Raw genomic sequence first — 9,937 nt, 5'->3', positions numbered from 1 at the left:
GTGGATTAAGGTCCAACTCTCACTTCATGATCAGAGCACGTTTCAGTCATTAAACACACTCTCTTTCATAAGCCTCCCACCATTCCTTAACCTGCTCTATGGAGAGTAAGCAGTCACTCCTCTTAACCTGTGGAGGATGCTTGTTTACTCTTCAGAGAGTGGTTTGACCTCCCTTTGCCCAGCGTAAACCAAACACATTCCATTCTCCACCCTGTATATCTGTGAGGTTACAATTACACTTAACAAATGTAGAGTTATCAGGTGATCTCGGGAGATGATCAGGACCCCTTCTGTCCTATGGGGCAGGACCTTACTAGCTACCCTGTGCCCAGTATTTCCTCACTGCGGTCCTGTAGTGTCCTAGTTTTCTCGTTCTTCCATTGTCTGATCCTTGCAGGGACCAGCAGTTGGGGCTTCACATTTTGTCCTGTAAGGCATCCACATGGAGTAATCCCCAGTGTACATTCCATGGGCACGTCTACAGGTTGGGCTGTGCTCCCCCCAGCGAGGTACCCCAAGACCACCAAATGCAGGTGCCGTTCCTCCTCGTTTCTTGACCAACGCACCAGAAATATGTTGCAGGAAGCAACACTCGATGGAGGAATTCTGACGCTCAGACAACTAGAGGAAGGAGAATTTATTAGGCTGGTGGAGCGCGTGAGGTTAACAACTCCATGCATGTGCTCCCCCTAGTTGGATTTATTACAGCTTATATACTTTTGCAGTGTCCGCGCAAGTGGCACGTGATTCCTTTGTCTGAGGTTTCACATGTGCCTCCTTACTCAGGTTGGGTAGGGGGAGCTTCAGGGCAAGGGGCTGCAAGGGGGGAGGAATTTCCAGACTATTAGTCTTATCTATTTACAGGTCACTTTGCCTTGTAGAACGTGTGACCTTAGTGCTATCAACACTGTTATAGAATTCTCCGAGAGCCAGGATACTGAGACTACAAGCAGAATGTAGCACTTATTGATGTTGGCACCAGCTCAGCAAATTCCTATCCAAAGGTTGAGCTCTAATAGTAACGTGACAAGCAGTTTTACACAGTCTTATTATTCCTACATAGCTACAGAGGTAAGGAAGAACATCAGTTGGTTGGCAAGCCATCAATCAACAGACATGAGCTGGAGAGTCCTTGAGGTGGGAGAGGTGTCCGTGGGAAAACCCGTTAGTTAAAGATCAGTGGGCAGAATGCGGGGAGAGAAGCAGTTTTAACCAGCTGAGTTGGTTATTTCTGCAGGCTCTTTCCTTTGCATTTTTTTTCAGATGCCACTTCTCCTCTCTCAATATAAATATGGGTTTACTTCTGAACTCTCGATTCTGTTCCACTGGTCCATGTGTCTGTTTTGCTGCCAATACCATGCCGTTTGATAACTGTCACTCTGTAGTATAATTTGAAGTCAGGCAGAGTGATGCCTTCAGCCTCATTCTTTTTTCTCAGGATGGCTTCGGCAATTCGGGGTCTTTCGTGCTTCCATACAAACCTAAGATTTTTGTTCTATTACTTAAAAAACGCCAATGGTCTTTTGATGGGGATTGCATTAAATCTGTATAATGCTTTAGGTAACATGGTCAATTTAACTATGTTGATTCTTCCAATCCAAGAACATGGAATATTTTTCCATTTCTTTGTATCTTTTTCGATCGCTTTAAGTGAGGTCTTGTAGTTTTCATTGTATAGGTCATTCACATGTTTCATTATATATATTCCTAGGTATTTTATTCTTTGTGTTGCAGTTACAAAAGAAATTATTTTTTCCACTTCTTTTTCTGACGATTCATTTGTAGAGTATAGGAAAGGTATGGATTTTTGATTGTTGATTTTGTATCCAGAGACTTTACTATGTTTGCTTATTGTGTCTAGTAGTGTTCTTGTGGAGTCTTTAGAGTTATCTATGTAGAGAATCATGTCGTCCACAAATAGTGACAGTTCGACTTTTTCATTTCCTATCTGGATGCCTTTTATATGTTTCTCTTGTCTGATTGCACTCGTTAGGACATCCAATGTTATATTGAATAATAGTGGTGATAGTGGACAGCCTAGCCTTGTTCCTGATCTTAGAGGGGAAGTTTTTAGTTTTTCATTATTAAGTATAATGTTGGCTGAGGGTTTGTCATAGATGGCCTTTGTTATGTTATGGTACTTTACTTCTATACCAATTTAATTAAGTGTTTTAATCATAAAGGGAGGCTGTATAGCTTTTTATTTTATTTTATTTATGCTTATAGCACCTGGTCTTCCTAGGTGTCTCTCATCTAAGTACTAACCAGGCCTGACCCTGCTTAGCTTCCAAGATCAGATGGGATCAGACATGTTCAGGGTAGCATGGCCGCAGACTGGATCCTGTATCTCGTCAAAGGCTTTTTCTGCATATATTGATATTATCATACAATTCTCATCTTTTAATTTGATTAAGTAGTGCATCATATTAATCGATCTGCATATGTCGAACCATCCCTGTTCCCCTGGGATGAAGCTCACTTGATCGTGGTGTATAATCTTTTTAATATGTTATTGTATTCGATTTGCTAGTATCTTATTTAGGATTTTTGCATCTGTGTTCATGAGAGATATTGGTGTGTAGTTTTTTGTTTTGTTTTATTTATTTATTTTTTTTGTGATGTCTTTACCAGGATTTGGGTTTTGGCGTTAAGGTAATATTGGCCTCATAAAATGAGTTGGAAAGTATTGCCTCCTCTTCGAATTTTTGGAAGAGTTTGAGGAGAATAAGTATTACATCTTTGAAAGTTTGTTAGAATCACTCACTGGTGAAGCCATCTGGTCCTGAACTTTTCTTTTTGGAAGGTTTTTGATGATCGTTTCAATTTCTGTAATGCTGACCAGTTTATTTGAATTTTCCAGATCTTGTATCAGTCTAGAAAAATTGTTTTTTTCTAAGTACTGGTCCATTTCTTCTAGGTTATTAAATTTGTTGTTATATACTTTTTCATAGTATTCCTGCATGATTCTTTGTACTTCTGCAGTGTCTGTCACAATTTTCCCTCTTTCATCCCTGATTTTGTTTATTTGTGTCCTTTCTCTTTTTTCTTTAGCGAGTCTAGTCAGGGTTTTGTTATTTTTATTAAATTTCTCAAAGAACCAGCTCCTTTTTGTATTTATTTTTTATTGTTGTTTGTTGTTGTTGTTTTGTTTTGTTTGTTTTAGCTTTCATTTAATCCTGCTCTGATTTCTTTTTTCTGCTGACTTTAAGCTTCATTTTTTCTTCCTTTTCTAGTTTTTTTAGATGAAGCGTTAGGTTGTTTATTTGGACTTGTTCTTGTTTTTGAACGTACGCCTACAATGATATGAACTTTCCTCTTATGACTGCTTTTGCCACATCCCAAAATTTTAGATATGTTGTACTATCATTATCATTTGTTTCAATGTATCTCTTGATCTCCCTTTTTATTTCTTCTCCGACCCAGTTATTCTTCAGTAGCATGTTGTTTAATCTCTATGTATGTGTGGTTCCTCCTGATTTATCTTTGCACTTGATCTCTAGTTTCAAAGCATTATGATCAGAGAAAATATGATTGGTATGATTTGAACCCTCTTATATTTGTTGAGGCTATCTCTGTGTCTCTGTATGTGGTCAATCCTTGAGAATATTCCATGTGAACTAGAGAAAGAATATATAAGCAGCTGTTTTGGGATGAAAGGCTCTGTATATGTTGATTATGTCCAGTTGGTCTAATGTGTCATTTAAGGATGTTACTTCCTTATTGATTTTCTGTTTGGATGATCTGCGCATATCTGACAGTGAGATATTTAGCTTCCCTACTATGATAGTGTTTTGGTCTGTTTCTTCCTTCGGTTCTGTTAGTGAGTGCTTTACATATTTCGGGGCTCCCTGATTGGGAGCATAGATATTAATAAGTATTATGTCTTCCTAGCGCATGATTTCCTTTATCTTTAAAAAAATGTCTTTTTTATTTATATTTATTAATATAAAAATGTCTTTTTATGTTTATTTGTTTGTTTGTTTGTTTTTATTTCTTACATTTTAGGCGAGGCAACCCTTGCTTGACCTCAGAGATTGCAAGGATCTTGTCAACTCACGATTCTTTATTTTTTACTTTTTACATCTACAGCACCTGGTCTTCCTAAGTGTCCTCCCATCCAAGTACTAACCAGGCCCAACCCTACTTAGCTTTCTAGATCAGATGGGATCGAGAGGGTTCAGGCTCGTTTAGGGTGGCATGGATATAGACATCTTTTTATTTTCTGATAGATATTTAATCACGCTCGATTACCTCTGTTTCCATACTTGTCAGTGTTAGCAACAGTTTTGGTAGCCTTTGCTCAGATTCCCCTGGGGCTCCATGGTGATTGGTCTTGCAGGGTATAGGAGGAGGGGCCCTCTGGGTTGGGAGATGGTGGCTGCAGCTTAGTCTTGGTTTTGCAACCAGGGCCAGTAATATTCAACTGTTGTTTCTCTGCAGTCCCGCTCTGCTTCTTTGCTTTTTGTCCTGATGACTGGGCCCTATTGCCAGCTACTAGAAGTTCTGGCACTTATAAGCAGGCTGATCAGGGAAGTCACCACACTTTCACTCCTCCTCCTCTTTCTCCAGGGAGCTCTGGCAGCTGCGAGAGGCACCTACTTTATTTCTCTGAGTCCACCGCCCAACACCTGGGGTTTTGACCAGTGGTATCTCTTATGCACAGATCCTATGCTCAGATATGCTAGTGTATAGTTTGGGTGTTTTTTGTTGAGTTTTACATGTTCAGCTTATTGTTGTTTTGGAGGGAGTGATCTGAGGACATCTTTCAGTCTGCCATGTTTCTTCGCCATGTCCACAAAGTATCATTCTTTTAAACATAGGCTCTTCATTTTAGAGCTGGAGAGTTGGAGGCTCAGGGAGTTGAAGTAATTTGCTCAAGTTTACAAACTTCTTCCAGATGACTGTGAACTCAAGTTTTCCAGCTTCAAAGATCATGTTCTTTCTGCAACATCATGCCAAGTCTCTTCTCCTTGGAGTGTTATCACAAATCACTGTTGCTGCCACCTTTGTCTTCAGGGCCACTTTGAGCAACAGCTCAAATAAGACTCAAGTGGACTTCAAGATAAATGATTCTTAACAGTCTTATAATGTCAGAATATTTTTACACCAAATAGTTTATAGTGTGCGTCTGTTTTTCTCAAAGACTGTTGACATTTTAAATGAGTTTTCTGTAAATTTGTATTTTTGTCATGTAAACAAAAGCACATAGTGCTTTTGCTATGGGTTCCAATAGTGTTCATTACTATCGAAAATATTCTAATTATAGTAAAAATATACTACATTATTTGATACTCCCTATATAATACCCCATATGAAAACAATTTCCTTTTATAACTCAGTACTAGGACTTTTTATAATTCCATGGCATTGATATATTTCCTCTTTCTGATAATAATAACGATGATGATGATGATGATGACGATAATGGCAATATTAGTAATACTTTCTCTCCACCTTGAGGGTCAGTAAATTCTGATTCATATTTTAAAAAGTGAAGCTACCATGTATTTAATGTTGTTCATGTATTTGTTCATTTAATCTAGTTAGTTGTTGATTACTAGGGTATCGATGAGAAACTTTAGCTCAAAATAGGTAAGTGACTGTATAAGGTCACACAGCATACATGGAGTATTACTGGTATTTGACTGAGGCTCAAGAGTTTTTGCTTACATTTTTTATTGCCTATACGTGAGATCATACAATATTTACTTTTCTTTCTCTGTCTTATTTCTCTTAGCACAGTGCCCTCCGGATTCATCCATGTTGCCCTCCCTGCCCTTCATTTTCTCAATTAGGTACTGTATCTTTAAGACATCCTTTTGTTTTGTGATCAAATGTGACACCTGACAACTAGAGGACCTTTATTAAAGTGGATAAAGGTAAATTCAAGACAAATAGCAGGACATTCTTTTCCACATAGTTCAGCAACAGAGATGAGTGGTTCAAGTCTAATAAAATTTAATTATACAAATTAATATTTAGTCCAATATTTTTAAATCAAGAGGAAAAACTAACACACAATTCATACTGAGAAGAAGTTAAAGACAAAAAAAGCAACCAATTTGAAAAAATTAAAATAAGTATAAGTTAAACATATATATATTATTAATATTATTATGCATATGAAGTTAAAGATGACCAAATCTGGCAGATAAAATATTTTTAAAAACTTTAGAGACTTATTTAAATACATACTATAATTAAGTTTCCATAATTGTACTTGCTTTCATAATTTATGGCATGGGAATACTATCATAATTTTCATCCCACTGTTTATTTAAAGCACCAAATTAAATATGATTAAATTCTGTACTAGTCTCATAGTAAATATTGACTTACACATAATTGATATGGATGCATATTATCTAATATTGTAAGAGTGTTGTTTGTTAGATGAATATATTATAAAAAAGCTTGAAACACTTAAGTTCAATTGTTAAAGTTAGATACATTATTTTATAGGAAATTTACAATCATTGACTATCAATAGCATATTTAGCTGTTTTTATAGATGTTAATTTTAGAACAGAGATTTTAAATGATTATTTTACTGTACTCTCTCTGGACTTTATAAAATGCATATATCTAATATCTTTCTTATTCATTGTAGCCAGGACATGGAAACAACTGATATGTCCTACGACAGATGATTGCCCAAAGAATAATAGTACATATATACAATGGAATATTACTCAGCCATAAAAAAGGTGAAATACTCTCATATGAGACAACATGGATGGACTTTGGGTTAATTGTACTAAGCAAAATAAGCTAGATATAAAAAGTTGAGAATCATATTATTTCACTCTTATAGGCTGTAAAAATGAAAGCACAAAACAAACAAGATGAATAAATAAAAACTGATAGACACAGACAACATTTTGTTGGTTGCTAGACGAAAAGAGGCACAGTAAAAGAGGGTAAAAGGACTCAAATATATGGTGACAGAAGATTTGACTTTGAGTGGTAAGCACACAATGCAATATGCGAATAGTGTATTATCAAATTGTACACTTGAGACCTATATAATCTTATTAACCAATGTCTCCACAATAAATTTAATTTTTAAAAGGATAAAATATAAGTATATATAAAAATTGTTTATGGCAGTTTCTGTTGCTTCATAAGGTGTGTATATTTTTGTGCCACTTTTGTGTACACGGTAAACTGTGTGAAGTGTTTGTAAACATACAGTTGAGTTGTATCATTAAAATTATAAGACCATAATACTTCAGTGCCTATTAAATCAAGTAAAAGGAATTACCAGGACATCATAATTAAGAGAAATAGCACCAACTTAACATTATTATGCTGGAAGCATCGTTATCGGTATGCTCTGAGGGTTTTGTGGTATTAGACATGCCATTTATGAATGACTTTTTAAAGTAATTTCCATTGTTTCAGAAAAAAAATACAATAAGTATTTACTCTAGTGCATTTTTCAGCATACATAACCACCAATAAAAAATATATACTGTTTCTTATCCTCTAGGTAATGTGAAAAAAGTATATGTTGAGATTCACGATGAAAATGGTCATCCTCCAGTGTTTCAGAAAAAATTGTACATTGGAGGTGTATCTGAAAATGTAAGAATGTTTGCTTCTGTGCTAACAGTTAAGATATGAGCAAGTATATTAAAATACAAAATTAAAACAAAGTGAAGTGTTTAAATGTTGCAGAGCAACTATAACGACGTTGTTTGCATTAACTGTGTACTTATTCTTGCTTAAACAAAATCTTAGGCTTGGAAATATGTGAGTTTAATTAGTCAAACTAAATACAGGTTAATTATGCGATGAATACTAAGCAAATTTTGGGACTTTATTTTTACTACAATAATCGGTATAAATAATTTATGATGTGTTATACTGAATAAGAGATTTCAAATATGTGTTTCCCATGGATCTATATGATTCTAATAGGTTTTATTCAGAGTAACTCCAAAGACTCTGATGATGGAGTTTCTAGTGGCAAATATAAAGTTGCCATTTTCTAAGAGAAGAAATAATGTAGTGAGTTTTCAAATTATCTTTTCTGCACTAATTTTTATAATTTAAAATGCTAGCTGTATGAATGTAAAACAACACTACCACTTTCAGAACTTTTCTAGGATTTCGAAAACTTCAATACGTCAAAAAATATTGCTAACCAACAGAAGTTTAAGAATTTTTAATAATCGAAGGTACATAAAGTAGCAATGGTTTTATTACTAAGAAATAAATTTATAAATATTACTTGACTTTGGAGTAAATTAGAGCAATTTAGATTATCAGTTATTTTCTGAAAGAATTTCAATAATTTTAAAAAATAGCTGTTAACATACATGCATAAAACCTAAATTTCCCTGAGCAAAACCAGCTATTGTTTGTCTATAGTTTTGCACATAAACATTTGCCTTTCTTTCCCGATGACCAGAGCTCTTCTTACATGTAGTTTTATCACCTTAAACATGCTAAGAGAGAGAAAAATCAACCAAGCAAATAAAGCTTTCAAAATAGCTTGTTGTGTGTGTAAAATAGCTCTTTCACAGTGCTAAATACTGACTTCTGATCTGAATGATCATTTATAACTAAAAGTGGTCCACAAGTTTAAATCAGTATATATATCTGATTTATATCTGTCTGTCTCACATTACGATTTACAAGTAACATTCCTTTGGAGTTAATTTTTATCGTATTTTATATTGTAGTCCCATTAATTATTGATGGATTCAGTTCATTTATTTAATCAGTAAATATTTTGTGAGTACTTAAAATGTGCACTGTTCTAGAAGTTGAATATAGCAATCAACCAAACAAAAAAATTATGAACAGACTAATACAAACTATGGAAATAAACAAAGAGTATATTGAGGAAATCGGTGGCTATTTAATACAAATTCCTTTGGTCAAGAGAAATACTTGTGGATTCCTAGGTATGGAGCATTCTGGGCTTTCCAGTAAAAAGTCCCTGAAGCTCGAGGGAGCTTGGAGGTCAGTGTGACTGAAAGACTGGTTGAAAATGACATTAGAAATGTAATCCAGGACTACACTATGAGATGTATTCTAGAAATGTTAGAAAGAAAGCTGTTGAATGGTTTCGCCCAAAGGGGTAACATAATCCAATATAAAAGGATTATTCTAGATGTCGTGCAGGACTGGAAGCGGGGGTGAGTTAGTGTTATCAGACAGGAGTAGAAACAGAGCATAATGTATTACTTTCCAGGTAAGATTCGATAGCGGCTTGAACCCTGGTAGTAGGCAAAAGAATGGTGATACGGGAGTCCAAAGACAGCCAAAAGGATTCGCCGGTGGACTACATGTGGTATATTAGAGAAAATAAAAAACGACTCGTGAGTTTTGTGTTCTGATCATTTCTCCTCCCAGGTATGGTGGTGGCAGAAATCACGAGTTCATTTTTGGAGATTTTATGTTCGTGAAAGTTTTTCAATGTGCAAGTATAGTTCTTGGCATGACAGTCACAAGTGCTGATCTAGGTATGGGAAAGAAATCATGGTTCAGAATAAAATCACCTAGAAAATGGGTGCAGATAGAAAAATCCAAAGACTGTTCCCTGGTTACTCAACGCTTAGAAGTCAGCAAGAGGATTCATCAAAGGATACTGAGAATTCACTTTCCTGTGGTAGTAGGAACAGTAGGAAAATGTAGAATTCATGCACCATGTAAAGAACAAGATTCCTAATGGAAGGGAGTGATCAACTGTCACCTGCTGCTGTGAATAGAATGCCCCTGTGGATTTTTACATGATCACTTATGATAATAAAGGTATATTGAAGTGAGAAAGAAACCAATAAGCCAAATGCTAAAATATCCCATTATTCAAGGGATCATTAATGAGATCTGTAGAAGACTACATCAAGAGAGTTTAGGGTGTGATAAATTAAGATGATGGTGTTTACTTCAGGGGAATTGGGAAAGGTGGCAAAGGAGAGCGAAT

At 35.5% G+C, this 9,937-nt stretch overlaps 2 pseudogenes; both read right to left on the bottom strand.

The window, feature by feature from the left end:
* Positions 1 to 2,217: 2,217 nt before the first annotated feature.
* On the bottom strand, positions 2,218 to 2,335 carry LOC118609074 (annotated as a pseudogene).
* A 1,745-nt stretch (positions 2,336 to 4,080) lies between these two features.
* On the bottom strand, positions 4,081 to 4,209 carry LOC118609239 (annotated as a pseudogene).
* Between the last annotated feature and the right edge of the window lie 5,728 nt (positions 4,210 to 9,937).

This window comes from Rousettus aegyptiacus, unplaced genomic scaffold (assembly GCF_014176215.1).
Source record: "Rousettus aegyptiacus isolate mRouAeg1 unplaced genomic scaffold, mRouAeg1.p scaffold_m13_p_10, whole genome shotgun sequence".
Lineage (NCBI taxonomy): Eukaryota > Metazoa > Chordata > Mammalia > Chiroptera > Pteropodidae > Rousettus > Rousettus aegyptiacus.
The sequence above is the reverse complement of the archived record's forward strand: the minus strand, read 5'-3'. Positions and strand labels throughout refer to the sequence as shown.